Here is a 14,366-nt window from a genome sequence, read left to right as displayed (position 1 = left end):
GTGTCTTCACAACTTGAAAACATTTCCTGGCAAAAACAAGTTGCCCTCCTAATCATCTTCAAAGTAGAAACGACACGTACTGAATTTAAAAGACTAAAACATGTAATCTAGTAGCGAAATGCGTCGGCCGGGAATCGAACCCGGATCTATTGCTTGGAAGGCAATAATGCTAACCTTTACACCACCGACGCTGACAGCAGAATTGTTGGAGTTATTGCAGGTAAGGTAATTTGGCGATCAAAATAAGGGCATCTTTAGAATTATATGCGTTTCCCTTGTGTCTTCACAACTTGAAAACATTAACTGTCCAAACAATATTTGCCCTGCTAATCACCTTCAAAGTATAAACGACACGTACTGAATTTAACAGACTAGAACATGTAATCTAGCAGCGAAATGCGTCGGCCGGGAACCGAACCCGGATCTATTGCTTGGAAGGCCACAATGCTAATGTTTACACCACCAACGCTGACAGCAGAATTGTTGGAGTTATTGCAGGTAAGGTACTTTCGCGATCAAAGTAAGGACATCTTTCGTATTATATGCATTTCCCTTGTGTTTTCACAACTTGAAAATATTTTCTGGCAAAAACAAGTTGCCCTCCTAATCATCTTCAAAGGAAAACCCACACGTACACAATTTAATAGACTAGAACATCAAAACAAGCAGCCAAATGGGTCGGCCGGAATCGAAACCGGATCTATTGCTTGGAAGGCAACAATACTAACCTTTACACCACCGCCGGTAGCAGCAGAATTGTTGGAGTTATTGCAGGTAAGGTACTTTCGCGATCAAAATAAGGGCATCTTTCGTATTATATGCACTGCCCTTGTGTTTTCACAACTTGAAAACATTAACTGTCCAAACAATATTTGCCCTGCTAATCACCTTCAAAGTATAAACGACACGTACTGAATTTAACAGACTAGAACATGTAATCTAGCAGCAAAATGCGTCGGCCGGGAATCGAACCCGGATATATTGCTTGGAAGGCAACAATGCTAACCTTTACACCACCGACGCTGACAGGATAATTGTTGGAGTTATTACAGGTAAGGTACTTTCGCGATCAAAGTAAGGACATCTTTCGTATTATATGCATTTCCCTTGTGTCTTCACAACTTGAAAACATTTCCTGGCAAAAACAAGTTGCCCTCCTAATCATCTTCAAAGTAGAAACGACAGGTACTGAATTTAACAGACTAGAACATGTAATCTAGCAGCGAAATGCGTCGGCCGGGAACCGAACCCGGATCTATTGCTTGGAAGGCAACAATGCTAACCTTTACACCACCGACGCTGACAAAAGTATTGTTGGAGTTATTGCAGGTAAGGTACTTTCGCGATCAAAGTGAGGACATCCTTCGTATTATATGCATTTTCCTTGTGTCTTCACAACTTGAAAACATTTCCTGGCAAAAACAAGTTGCCCTCCTAATCATCTTCAAAGTAGGAACCACAAAAACTGAATTTAATAGACTAGAACATGAAATCTAACAGCCAAATGCGTCGGCCGGGAATCGAACCCGGATCTATTGCTTGGAAGGCAACAATGCTAACCTTTACACCACCGACGCTGACAGAAGTATTGTTGGAGTTATTACAGGTAAGGTACTTTCGCGATCAAAATAAGGGCATCTTTAGAATTATATGCATTTCCCTTGTGTCTTCACAACTTGAAAATATTTTCTGGCAAAAACAAGTTGCCCTCCTAATCATCTTCAAAGAGAACCCACACGTACACAATTTAATAGACCAGAACATCAAAACAAGCAGCCAAATGGGTCGGCCGGAATAGAAACCGGATCTATTGCTTGGAAGGCAACAATACAACCTTTACACCACCGCCGGTGGCAGCAGAATTGTTGAAGTTATTGCAGGTAAGGTACTTTCGCGATCAAAATAAGGGCATCTTTAGAATTATATGTATTTCCCTTGTGTCTTCACAACTTGAAAACAAAAAGTGTCAAAAAAAATTTGTCCTCCTAATCATCTTTTAAGTATGAACAACAAAAACTGAATTTAATAAACTAGAACATGAAATCTAACAGCCAAATGCGTCGGCCGGGAATCGAACCCGGATCTATTGCTTGGAAGGCCACAATGCTAATCTTTACACCACCGACGCTGACAGCAGAATTGTTGGAGTTATTGCAGGTAAGGTACCTTCGCGATCAAAATAAGGGCATCTTTCGTATTATATGCACTTCCCTTGTGTTTTCACAACTTGAAAACATTAACTGTCCTAACAAAATTTGCCCTCCTTATCACCTTCAAAGTAGAAACGACACGTACTGAATTTAATAGACTAGAACATGTAGTCTAGCAGCCAAATGCGTCGGCCGGGAATCGAACCCGGATCTATTGCTTGGAAGGCAACAATGCTAACCTTTACACCACCGACTCTGACAGGATAATTGTTGGAGTTATTACAGGTAAAGTACTTTCGCGATCAAAGTAAGGACATCTTTCGTATTATATGCATTTCCCTTGTGTCTTCACAACTTGAAAACATTTCCTGGCAAAAACAAGTTGCCCTCCTAATCATCTTCAAAGTAGAAACGACACGTACTGATTTTAATAGACTACAACATGTAATCTAGTAGCGAAATGCGTCTGCCGGGAAACGAACCCGGATCTATTGCTTGGAAGCCAACAATGCTAACCTTTACACCACCGACGCTGACAGAAGTATTGTTGGAGTTATTACAGGTAAGGTACTTTCGCGATCAAAATAAGGGCATCTTTAGAATTATATGCATTTCCCTTGTGTCTTCACAACTTGAAAACAATAAGTGTCAAAAAAAATTTGTCCTCCTAATCATCTTTTAAGTAGGAACCACAAAAACTGAATTTAACAGACTAGAACATGAAATCTAACAGCCAAATGCGTCGGCCGGGAATCGAACCCAGATCTATTGCTTGGAAGGCCACAATGCTAATCTTTACACCACCGACGCTGACAGCAGAATTGTTGGAGTTATTGCAGGTAAGGTACTTTCGCGATCAAAGTAAGGACATCTTTCGTATTATATGCATTTCCCATGTGTCTTCACAACTTGAAAATATTTTCTGGCAAAAACAAGTTGCCCTCCTAATCATCTTCAAAGAGAACCCACACGTACAAAATTTAATAGACTAGAACATCAAAACAAGCAGCCAAATGGGTCGGCCGGAATAGAAACCGGATCTATTGCTTGGAAGGCAACAATACTAACCTTTACACCACCGCCGGTGGCAGCAGAATTGTTGAAGTTATTGCAGGTAAGGTACCTTCGCGATCAAAATAAGGGCATCTTTCGTATTATATGCACTTCCCTTGTGTTTTCACAACTTGAAAACATTAACTGTCCTAACAAAATTTGCCCTCCTAATCACCTTCAAAGTAGAAACGACACGTACTGAATTTAATAGACTAGAACATGTAGTCTAGCAGCCAAATGCGTCGGCCGGGAATCGAACCCGGTTCTATTGCTTGGAAGGCAACAATGCTAACCTTTACACCACCGACTCTGACAGGATAATTGTTGGAGTTATTACAGGTAAAGTACTTTCGCGATCAAAGTAAGGACATCTTTCGTATTATATGCATTTCCCTTGTGTCTTCACAACTTAAAAACATTTCCTGGCAAAAACAAGTTGCCCTCCTAATCATCTTCAAAGTAGAAACGACACGTACTGAATTTAATAGACTAGAACATGTAATCTAGTAGCGAAATGCGTCTGCCGGGAAACGAACCCGGATCTATTGCTTGGAAGCCAACAATGCTAACCTTTACACCACCGACGCTGACAGAAGTATTGTTGGAGTTATTACAGGTAAGGTACTTTTGCGATCAAAATAAGGGCATCTTTAGAATTATATGCATTTCCCTTGTGTCTTCACAACTTGAAAACAATAAGTGTCAAAAAAAATTTGTCCTCCTAATCATCTTTTAAGTAGGAACCACAAAAACTGAATTTAACAGACTAGAACATGAAATCTAACAGCCAAATGCGTCGGCCGGGAATCGAACCCAGATCTATTGCTTGGAAGGCCACAATGCTAATCTTTACACCACCGACGCTGACAGCAGAATTGTTGGAGTTATTGCAGGTAAGGTACTTTCGCGATCAAAGTAAGGACATCTTTCGTATTATATGCATTTCCCTTGTGTCTTCACAACTTGAAAATATTTTCTGGCAAAAACAAGTTGCACTCCTAATCATCTTCAAAGGAGAACCCACACGTACAGAATTTAATAGACTAGAACATGTAATCTAGTAGCGAAAAGCGTCGGCCGGGAATCGAACCCGGATCTATGGCTTGGAAGGCAACAATGCTAACCTTTACACCACCGACGCTGACAGAAGTATTGTTGGAGTTAATACAGGTAAGGTACTTTCGCGATCAAAATGGGGGCATCTTTAGAATTATATGCATTTCCCTTGTGTCTGCACAACTTGAAAACAATAAGTGTCAAAAAAAATTTGTCCTCCTAATCATCTTTTAAGTAGGAACCACAAAAACTGAATTTAATAGACTAGAACAAGAAATCTAACAGCCAAATGCGTCGGCCGGGAATCGAACCCGGATCTATTGCTTGGAAGGCCACAATGCTAATCTTTACACCACCGACGCTGACAGCAGAATTGTTGGAGTTATTGCAGGTAAGGTACTTTTGCGATCAAAGTAAGGACATCCTATGTATTATATGCATTTCCCTTGTGTCTTCACAACTTGAAAACATTAACTGTCCAAACAATATTTGCCCTGCTAATCACCTTCAAAGTAGAAACGACACGTACTGAATTTAATAGACTAGAACATGTTCTCTAGCAGCGAAATGCGTCGGCCGGGAATCGAACCCGGATCTATTGCTTGGAAGGCAACAATGCTAACATTTACACCACCGACGCTGAAAGAAGAATTGTTGGAGGTATTGCAGGTAAGGCACTTTCGCGATCAAAATAAGGGCATCCTTCGTATTATATGCATTTCCCTTGTGTCTTCACAACTTGAAAACATTAACTGTCCAAACAATATTTGCCCTGCTAATCACCTTCAAAGTAGAAAGGACACGTACTGAAATTTATAGACTAGAACATGTAATCTAGCAGCGAAATGCGTCGGCCGGGAATCGAACCCGGATCTATTGCTTGGAAAGCAACAATGCTAACCTTTACACCACCGACGCTGACAGAAGAATTGTTGGAGTTATTGCAGGTAAGGTACTTTTGCGATCAAAGTAAGGACATCTTTCGTATTATATGCATTTCCCTTGTGTCTTCACAACTTGAAAATATTTTCTGGCAAAAACACGTTGCCCTCCTAATCATCTTCAAAGGAGAACCCACACGTACACAATTTAATAGACTAGAACATTAAAACAAGCAGCCAAATGGGTCGGCCGGAATCGAAACCGGATCTATTGCTTGGAAGGCAACAATACTAACCTTTACACCACCGCCGGTGGCAGCAGAATTGTTGGAGTTATTGCAGGTAAGGTACTTTCGCGATCAAAATAAGGGCATCTTTCGTATTATATGCACTTCCCTTGTGTTTTCACAACTTGAAAACAATAACTGTCCAAACAAAATTTGCCCTCCTAATCACCTTCAAAGTAGAAACGACACGTACTGAATTTATTAGACTAGAACATGTAGTCTAGCAGCCAAATGCGTCGGCCGGGAATCGAACCCGGATCTATTGCTTGGAAGGCAACAATGCTAACCTTTACACCACCGACGCTGACAGCAGAATTGTTGGAGTTATTGCAGGTAAGGTATTTTCGCGATCAAAGTAAGGACATCTTTCGTATTATATGCATTTCCGTTGTGTCTGCACAACTTGAAAACATTAGCTGGCAAAAACAAGTTGCCCTCCTAATCATCTTCAAAGGAGAACCCACACGTACAGAAATTAATAGACTAGAACATCATATCTAGCAGCCAAATGCGTCAACTGGGAAGTGAACCAGGATCTATTGCTTGGAAGACAAAAATAATAACTTTTACACAACCGACGCTGACAGAAGAATTGTTGGAGGTATTGCAGGTAAGGCACTTTCGCGATCAAAATAAGGGTATCCTTCGTATTATATGCATTTCCCTTGTGTCTTCACAACTTGAAAACATTAACTGTCCAAACAATATTTGCCCTGCTAATCACCTTCAAAGTAGAAACGACACGTACTGAATTTAATAGACTAGAACATGTAATCTAGCAGCGAAATGCGTCGGCCGGGAATCGAACCCGGATCTATTCCTTGGAAGGCAACAATGCTAACCTTTACACCACCGACGCTGACAGAAGAATTGTTGGAGTTATTGCAGGTAAGGTACTTTCGCGATCAAAGTAAGGACATCTTTCGTATTATATGCATTTTGCTTGTGTCTTCACAACTTGAAAATATTTTCTGGCAAAAACAAGTTGCACTCCTAATCATCTTCAAAGGAGAACCCACACGTACAGAATTTAATAGACTAGAACATGTAATCTAGTAGCGAAATGCGTCGGCCGGGAATCGAACCCGGATCTATTGCTTGGAAGGCAACAATGCTAACCTTTACACCACCGACGCTGACAGAAGTATTGTTGGAGTTATTACAGGTAAGGTACTTTCGCGATCAAAATAGGGGCATCTTTAGGATTATTTGCATTTCCCTTGTGTCTGCACAACTTGAAAACAATAAGTGTCAAAAAAAATTTGTCCTCCTAATCATCTTTTCAGTAGGAACCACAAAAACTGAATTTAATAGACTAGAACATGAAATCTAACAGCCAAATGCGTCGGCCGGGAATCGAACCCGGATCTATTGCTTGGAAGGCCACAATGCTAATCTTTACACCATCGACGCTGACAGCAGAATAGTTGGAGTTATTGCAGGTAAGGTACTTTCGCGATCAAAGTAAGGACATCTTTCGTATTATATGCATTTCCCTTGTGTCTTCACAACTTGAAAACATTTCCTGGCAAAAACAAGTTGCCCTCCTAATCATCTTCAAAGTAGAAACGACACGTACTGAATTTAATAGACTAGAACATGAAATCTAGTAGCGAAATGCGTCGGCCGGGAATCGATCCCGAATCTATTGCTTGGAAGGCAACAATGCCAACCTTTACACCACCGACGCTGACAGCAGAATTGTTGCAGTCATTGCAGGTAAGGTTCTTTCGCGATCAAAGTAAGGACATCTTTCGTATTATATGCATTTCCCTTGTGTCTTCACAACTTGAAAATATTTTCTGGCAAAAACATGTTGCCCTCCTAATCATCTTCAAAGGATAACCCACACATACACAACTTAATAGACTAGAACATCAAAACAAGCAGCCAAATGGGTCGGCCGGAAACGAAACCGGATCTATTGCATGGAAGGCAACAATACTAACCTTTACACCACCGCTCGTGGCAGCAGAATTGTTGGAGTTATTGCAGCTAAGGTACTTTCGCGATCAAAGTAAGGACATCTTTCGTATTATATGCATTTCCCTTGTGTCTTCACAACTTGAAAACATTTCCTGGCAAAAACAAGTTGCCCTCCTAATCATCTTCAAAGTAGAAACGACACGTACTGAATTTAATAGACTAGAACATGTAATCTAGTAGCGAAATGCGTCGGCCGGGAATCGAACCCGAATCTATTGCTTGGAAGGAAACAATGCTAACCTTTACACCACCGACGCTGACAGAAGAATTGTTGGAGTTATTACAGGTAAGGCACTTTCGCGATCAAAATAAGGGCATCTTTAGAATTATATGCATTTCCCTTGTGTCTTCACAACTTGAAAACATTTCCTGGCAAAAACAAGTTGCCCTCCTAATCATCTTCAAAGTAGAAACGACACGTACTGAATTTAAAAGACTAAAACATGTAATCTAGTAGCGAAATGCGTCGGCCGGGAATCGAACCCGGATCTATTGCTTGGAAGGCAATAATGCTAACCTTTATACCACCGACGTTGACAGCAGAATTGTTGGAGTTATTGCAGGTAAGGTACTTTCGCGATCAAAGTAAGGACATCTTTCGTATTATATGCATTTCCCTTGTGTCTTCACAACTTGAAAATATTTTCTGGCAAAAACATGTTGCCCTCCTAATCATCTTCAAAGGATAACCCACACATACACAACTTAATAGACTAGAACATCAAAACAAGCAGCCAAATGGGTCGGCTGGAATCGAAACCGGATCTATTTCATGGAAGGCAACAATACTAACCTTTACACCAGCGCTCGTGGCAGCAGAATTGTTGGAGTTATTGCAGGTAAGGTACTTTCGCGAACAAAGTAAGGACATCTTTCGTATTATATGCATTTCCCTTTGTGTCTTCACAACTTGAAAACATTTCCTGGCTAAAACAAGTTGCCCTCCTAATCATCTTCAAAGTAGAAACGACACGTACTGAATTTAACAGACTAGAACATGTAATCTAGTAGCGAAATGCGTCGGCCGGGAACCGAACCCGGATCTATTGCTTGGAAGGCAACAATGCTAACCTTTACACCACCGACGCTGACAAAAGTATTGTTGGAGTTTTTGCAGGTAAGGTACTTTCGCGATCAAAGTGAGGACATCCTTCGTATTATATGCATTTCCCTTGTGTCTTCACAACTTGAAAACATTTTCTGGCAAAAACAAGTTGCCCTCCTAATCATCTTCAAAGTAGGAACGACACGTACTGAATTTAATAGACTAGAACATGTAATCTAGTAGCGAAATGCGGATCTATTGCTTGGAAGGCAACAATGCCAACCTTTACACCACCGACGCTGACAGAAGAATTGTTGGAGTTATTACAGGTAAGGCACTTTCGCAATCAAAATAATGGCATCTTTAGAATTATATGCATTTTCCTTGTGTCTTCACAACTTGAAAACAATAAGTGTCAAAAAAAAATTGTCCTCCTAATCATCTTTTAAGTAGGAACCACAAAAACTGAATTTAATAGACTAGAACATGAAATCTAACAGCCAAATGCGTCGGCCGGGAATCGAACCCGGATCTATTGCTTGGAAGGCCACAATGCTAATCTTTACACCACCGACGCTGACAGCAGAATTGTTGGAGTTATTGCAGGTAAGGTACTTTCGCGATCAAAGTAAGGACATCTTTCGTATTATATGCATTTCCCTTGTGTCTTCACAACTTGAAAACATTTCCTGGCAAAAACAAGTTGCCCTCCTAATCATCTTCAAAGTAGAAACGACACGTACTGAATTTAAAAGACTAAAACATGTAATCTAGTAGCGAAATGCGTCGGCCGGGAATCGAACCCGGATCTATTGCTTGGAAGGCAATAATGCTAACCTTTACACCACCGACGCTGACAGCAGAATTGTTGGAGTTATTGCAGGTAAGGTAATTTGGCGATCAAAATAAGGGCATCTTTAGAATTATATGCGTTTCCCTTGTGTCTTCACAACTTGAAAACATTAACTGTCCAAACAATATTTGCCCTGCTAATCACCTTCAAAGTATAAACGACACGTACTGAATTTAACAGACTAGAACATGTAATCTAGCAGCGAAATGCGTCGGCCGGGAACCGAACCCGGATCTATTGCTTGGAAGGCCACAATGCTAATGTTTACACCACCAACGCTGACAGCAGAATTGTTGGAGTTATTGCAGGTAAGGTACTTTCGCGATCAAAGTAAGGACATCTTTCGTATTATATGCATTTCCCTTGTGTTTTCACAACTTGAAAATATTTTCTGGCAAAAACAAGTTGCCCTCCTAATCATCTTCAAAGGAAAACCCACACGTACACAATTTAATAGACTAGAACATCAAAACAAGCAGCCAAATGGGTCGGCCGGAATCGAAACCGGATCTATTGCTTGGAAGGCAACAATACTAACCTTTACACCACCGCCGGTAGCAGCAGAATTGTTGGAGTTATTGCAGGTAAGGTACTTTCGCGATCAAAATAAGGGCATCTTTCGTATTATATGCACTGCCCTTGTGTTTTCACAACTTGAAAACATTAACTGTCCAAACAATATTTGCCCTGCTAATCACCTTCAAAGTATAAACGACACGTACTGAATTTAACAGACTAGAACATGTAATCTAGCAGCAAAATGCGTCGGCCGGGAATCGAACCCGGATATATTGCTTGGAAGGCAACAATGCTAACCTTTACACCACCGACGCTGACAGGATAATTGTTGGAGTTATTACAGGTAAGGTACTTTCGCGATCAAAGTAAGGACATCTTTCGTATTATATGCATTTCCCTTGTGTCTTCACAACTTGAAAACATTTCCTGGCAAAAACAAGTTGCCCTCCTAATCATCTTCAAAGTAGAAACGACAGGTACTGAATTTAACAGACTAGAACATGTAATCTAGCAGCGAAATGCGTCGGCCGGGAACCGAACCCGGATCTATTGCTTGGAAGGCAACAATGCTAACCTTTACACCACCGACGCTGACAAAAGTATTGTTGGAGTTATTGCAGGTAAGGTACTTTTGCGATCAAAGTGAGGACATCCTTCGTATTATATGCATTTTCCTTGTGTCTTCACAACTTGAAAACATTTCCTGGCAAAAACAAGTTGCCCTCCTAATCATCTTCAAAGTAGGAACCACAAAAACTGAATTTAATAGACTAGAACATGAAATCTAACAGCCAAATGCGTCGGCCGGGAATCGAACCCGGATCTATTGCTTGGAAGGCAACAATGCTAACCTTTACACCACCGACGCTGACAGAAGTATTGTTGGAGTTATTACAGGTAAGGTACTTTCGCGATCAAAATAAGGGCATCTTTAGAATTATATGCATTTCCCTTGTGTCTTCACAACTTGAAAATATTTTCTGGCAAAAACAAGTTGCCCTCCTAATCATCTTCAAAGAGAACCCACACGTACACAATTTAATAGACCAGAACATCAAAACAAGCAGCCAAATGGGTCGGCCGGAATAGAAACCGGATCTATTGCTTGGAAGGCAACAATACAACCTTTACACCACCGCCGGTGGCAGCAGAATTGTTGAAGTTATTGCAGGTAAGGTACTTTCGCGATCAAAATAAGGGCATCTTTAGAATTATATGTATTTCCCTTGTGTCTTCACAACTTGAAAACAAAAAGTGTCAAAAAAAATTTGTCCTCCTAATCATCTTTTAAGTATGAACAACAAAAACTGAATTTAATAAACTAGAACATGAAATCTAACAGCCAAATGCGTCGGCCGGGAATCGAACCCGGATCTATTGCTTGGAAGGCCACAATGCTAATCTTTACACCACCGACGCTGACAGCAGAATTGTTGGAGTTATTGCAGGTAAGGTACCTTCGCGATCAAAATAAGGGCATCTTTCGTATTATATGCACTTCCCTTGTGTTTTCACAACTTGAAAACATTAACTGTCCTAACAAAATTTGCCCTCCTTATCACCTTCAAAGTAGAAACGACACGTACTGAATTTAATAGACTAGAACATGTAGTCTAGCAGCCAAATGCGTCGGCCGGGAATCGAACCCGGATCTATTGCTTGGAAGGCAACAATGCTAACCTTTACACCACCGACTCTGACAGGATAATTGTTGGAGTTATTACAGGTAAAGTACTTTCGCGATCAAAGTAAGGACATCTTTCGTATTATATGCATTTCCCTTGTGTCTTCACAACTTGAAAACATTTCCTGGCAAAAACAAGTTGCCCTCCTAATCATCTTCAAAGTAGAAACGACACGTACTGATTTTAATAGACTACAACATGTAATCTAGTAGCGAAATGCGTCTGCCGGGAAACGAACCCGGATCTACTGCTTGGAAGCCAACAATGCTAACCTTTACACCACCGACGCTGACAGAAGTATTGTTGGAGTTATTACAGGTAAGGTACTTTCGCGATCAAAATAAGGGCATCTTTAGAATTATATGCATTTCCCTTGTGTCTTCACAACTTGAAAACAATAAGTGTCAAAAAAAATTTGTCCTCCTAATCATCTTTTAAGTAGGAACCGCAAAAACTGAATTTAACAGACTAGAACATGAAATCTAACAGCCAAATGCGTCGGCCGGGAATCGAACCCAGATCTATTGCTTGGAAGGCCACAATGCTAATCTTTACACCACCGACGCTGACAGCAGAATTGTTGGAGTTATTGCAGGTAAGGTACTTTCGCGATCAAAGTAAGGACATCTTTCGTATTATATGCATTTCCCATGTGTCTTCACAACTTGAAAATATTTTCTGGCAAAAACAAGTTGCCCTCCTAATCATCTTCAAAGAGAACCCACACGTACAAAATTTAATAGACTAGAACATCAAAACAAGCAGCCAAATGGGTCGGCCGGAATAGAAACCGGATCTATTGCTTGGAAGGCAACAATACTAACCTTTACACCACCGCCGGTGGCAGCAGAATTGTTGAAGTTATTGCAGGTAAGGTACCTTCGCGATCAAAATAAGGGCATCTTTCGTATTATATGCACTTCCCTTGTGTTTTCACAACTTGAAAACATTAACTGTCCTAACAAAATTTGCCCTCCTAATCACCTTCAAAGTAGAAACGACACGTACTGAATTTAATAGACTAGAACATGTAGTCTAGCAGCCAAATGCGTCGGCCGGGAATCGAACCCGGTTCTATTGCTTGGAAGGCAACAATGCTAACCTTTACACCACCGACTCTGACAGGATAATTGTTGGAGTTATTACAGGTAAAGTACTTTCGCGATCAAAGTAAGGACATCTTTCGTATTATATGCATTTCCCTTGTGTCTTCACAACTTAAAAACATTTCCTGGCAAAAACAAGTTGCCCTCCTAATCATCTTCAAAGTAGAAACGACACGTACTGAATTTAATAGACTAGAACATGTAATCTAGTAGCGAAATGCGTCTGCCGGGAAACGAACCCGGATCTATTGCTTGGAAGCCAACAATGCTAACCTTTACACCACCGACGCTGACAGAAGTATTGTTGGAGTTATTACAGGTAAGGTACTTTTGCGATCAAAATAAGGGCATCTTTAGAATTATATGCATTTCCCTTGTGTCTTCACAACTGGAAAACAATAAGTGTCAAAAAAAATTTGTCCTCCTAATCATCTTTTAAGTAGGAACCACAAAAACTGAATTTAACAGACTAGAACATGAAATCTAACAGCCAAATGCGTCGGCCGGGAATCGAACCCAGATCTATTGCTTGGAAGGCCACAATGCTAATCTTTACACCACCGACGCTGACAGCAGAATTGTTGGAGTTATTGCAGGTAAGGTACTTTCGCGATCAAAGTAAGGACATCTTTCGTATTATATGCATTTCCCTTGTGTCTTCACAACTTGAAAATATTTTCTGGCAAAAACAAGTTGCACTCCTAATCATCTTCAAAGGAGAACCCACACGTACAGAATTTAATAGACTAGAACATGTAATCTAGTAGCGAAAAGCGTCGGCCGGGAATCGAACCCGGATCTATGGCTTGGAAGGCAACAATGCTAACCTTTACACCACCGACGCTGACAGAAGTATTGTTGGAGTTATTACAGGTAAGGTACTTTCGCGATCAAAATGGGGGCATCTTTAGAATTATATGCATTTCCCTTGTGTCTGCACAACTTGAAAACAATAAGTGTCAAAAAAAATTTGTCCTCCTAATCATCTTTTAAGTAGGAACCACAAAAACTGAATTTAATAGACTAGAACAAGAAATCTAACAGCCAAATGCGTCGGCCGGGAATCGAACCCGGATCTATTGCTTGGAAGGCCACAATGCTAATCTTTACACCACCGACGCTGACAGCAGAATTGTTGGAGTTATAGCAGGTAAGGTACTTTCGCGATCAAAGTAAGGACATCCTATGTATTATATGCATTTCCCTTGTGTCTTCACAACTTGAAAACATTAACTGTCCAAACAATATTTGCCCTGCTAATCACCTTCAAAGTAGAAACGACACGTACTGAATTTAATAGACTAGAACATGTTCTCTAGCAGCGAAATGCGTCGGCCGGGAATCGAACCCGGATCTATTGCTTGGAAGGCAACAATGCTAACATTTACACCACCGACGCTGAAAGAAGAATTGTTGGAGGTATTGCAGGTAAGGCACTTTCGTGATCAAAATAAGGGCATCCTTCGTATTATATGCATTTCCCTTGTGTCTTCACAACTTGAAAACATTAACTGTCCAAACAATATTTGCCCTGCTAATCACCTTCAAAGTAGAAAGGACACGTACTGAAATTTATAGACTAGAACATGTAATCTAGCAGCGAAATGCGTCGGCCGGGAATCGAACCCGGATCTATTGCTTGGAAAGCAACAATGCTAACCTTTACACCACCGACGCTGACAGAAGAATTGTTGGAGTTATTGCAGGTAAGGTACTTTTGCGATCAAAGTAAGGACATCTTTCGT

The 14,366-nt window shown here is 40.7% G+C and overlaps 28 non-coding genes across 28 annotated transcripts; all 28 read right to left on the bottom strand.

The window, feature by feature from the left end:
- Positions 1 to 119: 119 nt before the first annotated feature.
- Positions 120 to 191, bottom strand: Trnag-ucc (transfer RNA glycine (anticodon UCC)). The gene has a single exon. It is a non-coding gene; the product is annotated as a tRNA-Gly (tRNA).
- A 760-nt stretch (positions 192 to 951) lies between these two features.
- On the bottom strand, positions 952 to 1,023 carry Trnag-ucc (transfer RNA glycine (anticodon UCC)). Its single transcript has one exon. It is a non-coding gene; the product is annotated as a tRNA-Gly (tRNA).
- Positions 1,024 to 1,228: 205 nt separating this feature from the next.
- Positions 1,229 to 1,300, bottom strand: Trnag-ucc (transfer RNA glycine (anticodon UCC)). The gene has a single exon. It is a non-coding gene; the product is annotated as a tRNA-Gly (tRNA).
- A 205-nt stretch (positions 1,301 to 1,505) lies between these two features.
- Trnag-ucc (transfer RNA glycine (anticodon UCC)) lies at positions 1,506 to 1,577 on the bottom strand. The gene has a single exon. It is a non-coding gene; the product is annotated as a tRNA-Gly (tRNA).
- Positions 1,578 to 2,056: 479 nt separating this feature from the next.
- Positions 2,057 to 2,128, bottom strand: Trnag-ucc (transfer RNA glycine (anticodon UCC)). Its single transcript has one exon. It is a non-coding gene; the product is annotated as a tRNA-Gly (tRNA).
- A 206-nt stretch (positions 2,129 to 2,334) lies between these two features.
- On the bottom strand, positions 2,335 to 2,406 carry Trnag-ucc (transfer RNA glycine (anticodon UCC)). Its single transcript has one exon. It is a non-coding gene; the product is annotated as a tRNA-Gly (tRNA).
- Positions 2,407 to 3,441: 1,035 nt separating this feature from the next.
- On the bottom strand, positions 3,442 to 3,513 carry Trnag-ucc (transfer RNA glycine (anticodon UCC)). Its single transcript has one exon. It is a non-coding gene; the product is annotated as a tRNA-Gly (tRNA).
- A 759-nt stretch (positions 3,514 to 4,272) lies between these two features.
- On the bottom strand, positions 4,273 to 4,344 carry Trnag-ucc (transfer RNA glycine (anticodon UCC)). Its single transcript has one exon. It is a non-coding gene; the product is annotated as a tRNA-Gly (tRNA).
- Positions 4,345 to 4,549: 205 nt separating this feature from the next.
- On the bottom strand, positions 4,550 to 4,621 carry Trnag-ucc (transfer RNA glycine (anticodon UCC)). Its single transcript has one exon. It is a non-coding gene; the product is annotated as a tRNA-Gly (tRNA).
- A 206-nt stretch (positions 4,622 to 4,827) lies between these two features.
- Trnag-ucc (transfer RNA glycine (anticodon UCC)) lies at positions 4,828 to 4,899 on the bottom strand. The gene has a single exon. It is a non-coding gene; the product is annotated as a tRNA-Gly (tRNA).
- A 206-nt stretch (positions 4,900 to 5,105) lies between these two features.
- Positions 5,106 to 5,177, bottom strand: Trnag-ucc (transfer RNA glycine (anticodon UCC)). The gene has a single exon. It is a non-coding gene; the product is annotated as a tRNA-Gly (tRNA).
- A 482-nt stretch (positions 5,178 to 5,659) lies between these two features.
- On the bottom strand, positions 5,660 to 5,731 carry Trnag-ucc (transfer RNA glycine (anticodon UCC)). The gene has a single exon. It is a non-coding gene; the product is annotated as a tRNA-Gly (tRNA).
- Positions 5,732 to 6,214: 483 nt separating this feature from the next.
- On the bottom strand, positions 6,215 to 6,286 carry Trnag-ucc (transfer RNA glycine (anticodon UCC)). Its single transcript has one exon. It is a non-coding gene; the product is annotated as a tRNA-Gly (tRNA).
- A 205-nt stretch (positions 6,287 to 6,491) lies between these two features.
- Trnag-ucc (transfer RNA glycine (anticodon UCC)) lies at positions 6,492 to 6,563 on the bottom strand. Its single transcript has one exon. It is a non-coding gene; the product is annotated as a tRNA-Gly (tRNA).
- A 1,312-nt stretch (positions 6,564 to 7,875) lies between these two features.
- Trnag-ucc (transfer RNA glycine (anticodon UCC)) lies at positions 7,876 to 7,947 on the bottom strand. Its single transcript has one exon. It is a non-coding gene; the product is annotated as a tRNA-Gly (tRNA).
- A 482-nt stretch (positions 7,948 to 8,429) lies between these two features.
- Positions 8,430 to 8,501, bottom strand: Trnag-ucc (transfer RNA glycine (anticodon UCC)). Its single transcript has one exon. It is a non-coding gene; the product is annotated as a tRNA-Gly (tRNA).
- Positions 8,502 to 8,963: 462 nt separating this feature from the next.
- On the bottom strand, positions 8,964 to 9,035 carry Trnag-ucc (transfer RNA glycine (anticodon UCC)). Its single transcript has one exon. It is a non-coding gene; the product is annotated as a tRNA-Gly (tRNA).
- A 205-nt stretch (positions 9,036 to 9,240) lies between these two features.
- Trnag-ucc (transfer RNA glycine (anticodon UCC)) lies at positions 9,241 to 9,312 on the bottom strand. Its single transcript has one exon. It is a non-coding gene; the product is annotated as a tRNA-Gly (tRNA).
- A 760-nt stretch (positions 9,313 to 10,072) lies between these two features.
- Trnag-ucc (transfer RNA glycine (anticodon UCC)) lies at positions 10,073 to 10,144 on the bottom strand. The gene has a single exon. It is a non-coding gene; the product is annotated as a tRNA-Gly (tRNA).
- A 205-nt stretch (positions 10,145 to 10,349) lies between these two features.
- Positions 10,350 to 10,421, bottom strand: Trnag-ucc (transfer RNA glycine (anticodon UCC)). Its single transcript has one exon. It is a non-coding gene; the product is annotated as a tRNA-Gly (tRNA).
- Positions 10,422 to 10,626: 205 nt separating this feature from the next.
- Trnag-ucc (transfer RNA glycine (anticodon UCC)) lies at positions 10,627 to 10,698 on the bottom strand. The gene has a single exon. It is a non-coding gene; the product is annotated as a tRNA-Gly (tRNA).
- Positions 10,699 to 11,177: 479 nt separating this feature from the next.
- Trnag-ucc (transfer RNA glycine (anticodon UCC)) lies at positions 11,178 to 11,249 on the bottom strand. Its single transcript has one exon. It is a non-coding gene; the product is annotated as a tRNA-Gly (tRNA).
- A 206-nt stretch (positions 11,250 to 11,455) lies between these two features.
- Positions 11,456 to 11,527, bottom strand: Trnag-ucc (transfer RNA glycine (anticodon UCC)). The gene has a single exon. It is a non-coding gene; the product is annotated as a tRNA-Gly (tRNA).
- A 1,035-nt stretch (positions 11,528 to 12,562) lies between these two features.
- Trnag-ucc (transfer RNA glycine (anticodon UCC)) lies at positions 12,563 to 12,634 on the bottom strand. Its single transcript has one exon. It is a non-coding gene; the product is annotated as a tRNA-Gly (tRNA).
- Positions 12,635 to 13,393: 759 nt separating this feature from the next.
- Trnag-ucc (transfer RNA glycine (anticodon UCC)) lies at positions 13,394 to 13,465 on the bottom strand. The gene has a single exon. It is a non-coding gene; the product is annotated as a tRNA-Gly (tRNA).
- A 205-nt stretch (positions 13,466 to 13,670) lies between these two features.
- Trnag-ucc (transfer RNA glycine (anticodon UCC)) lies at positions 13,671 to 13,742 on the bottom strand. Its single transcript has one exon. It is a non-coding gene; the product is annotated as a tRNA-Gly (tRNA).
- A 206-nt stretch (positions 13,743 to 13,948) lies between these two features.
- Trnag-ucc (transfer RNA glycine (anticodon UCC)) lies at positions 13,949 to 14,020 on the bottom strand. Its single transcript has one exon. It is a non-coding gene; the product is annotated as a tRNA-Gly (tRNA).
- Positions 14,021 to 14,226: 206 nt separating this feature from the next.
- Positions 14,227 to 14,298, bottom strand: Trnag-ucc (transfer RNA glycine (anticodon UCC)). The gene has a single exon. It is a non-coding gene; the product is annotated as a tRNA-Gly (tRNA).
- Positions 14,299 to 14,366: the final 68 nt, after the last annotated feature.

Source organism: Hydractinia symbiolongicarpus, chromosome 2 (assembly GCF_029227915.1).
Source record: "Hydractinia symbiolongicarpus strain clone_291-10 chromosome 2, HSymV2.1, whole genome shotgun sequence".
NCBI classification, from domain to species: Eukaryota; Metazoa; Cnidaria; class Hydrozoa; order Anthoathecata; family Hydractiniidae; genus Hydractinia; species Hydractinia symbiolongicarpus.
Note: the sequence above shows the minus strand (reverse complement) of the source record. Positions and strands in the feature narration are given on the sequence as shown.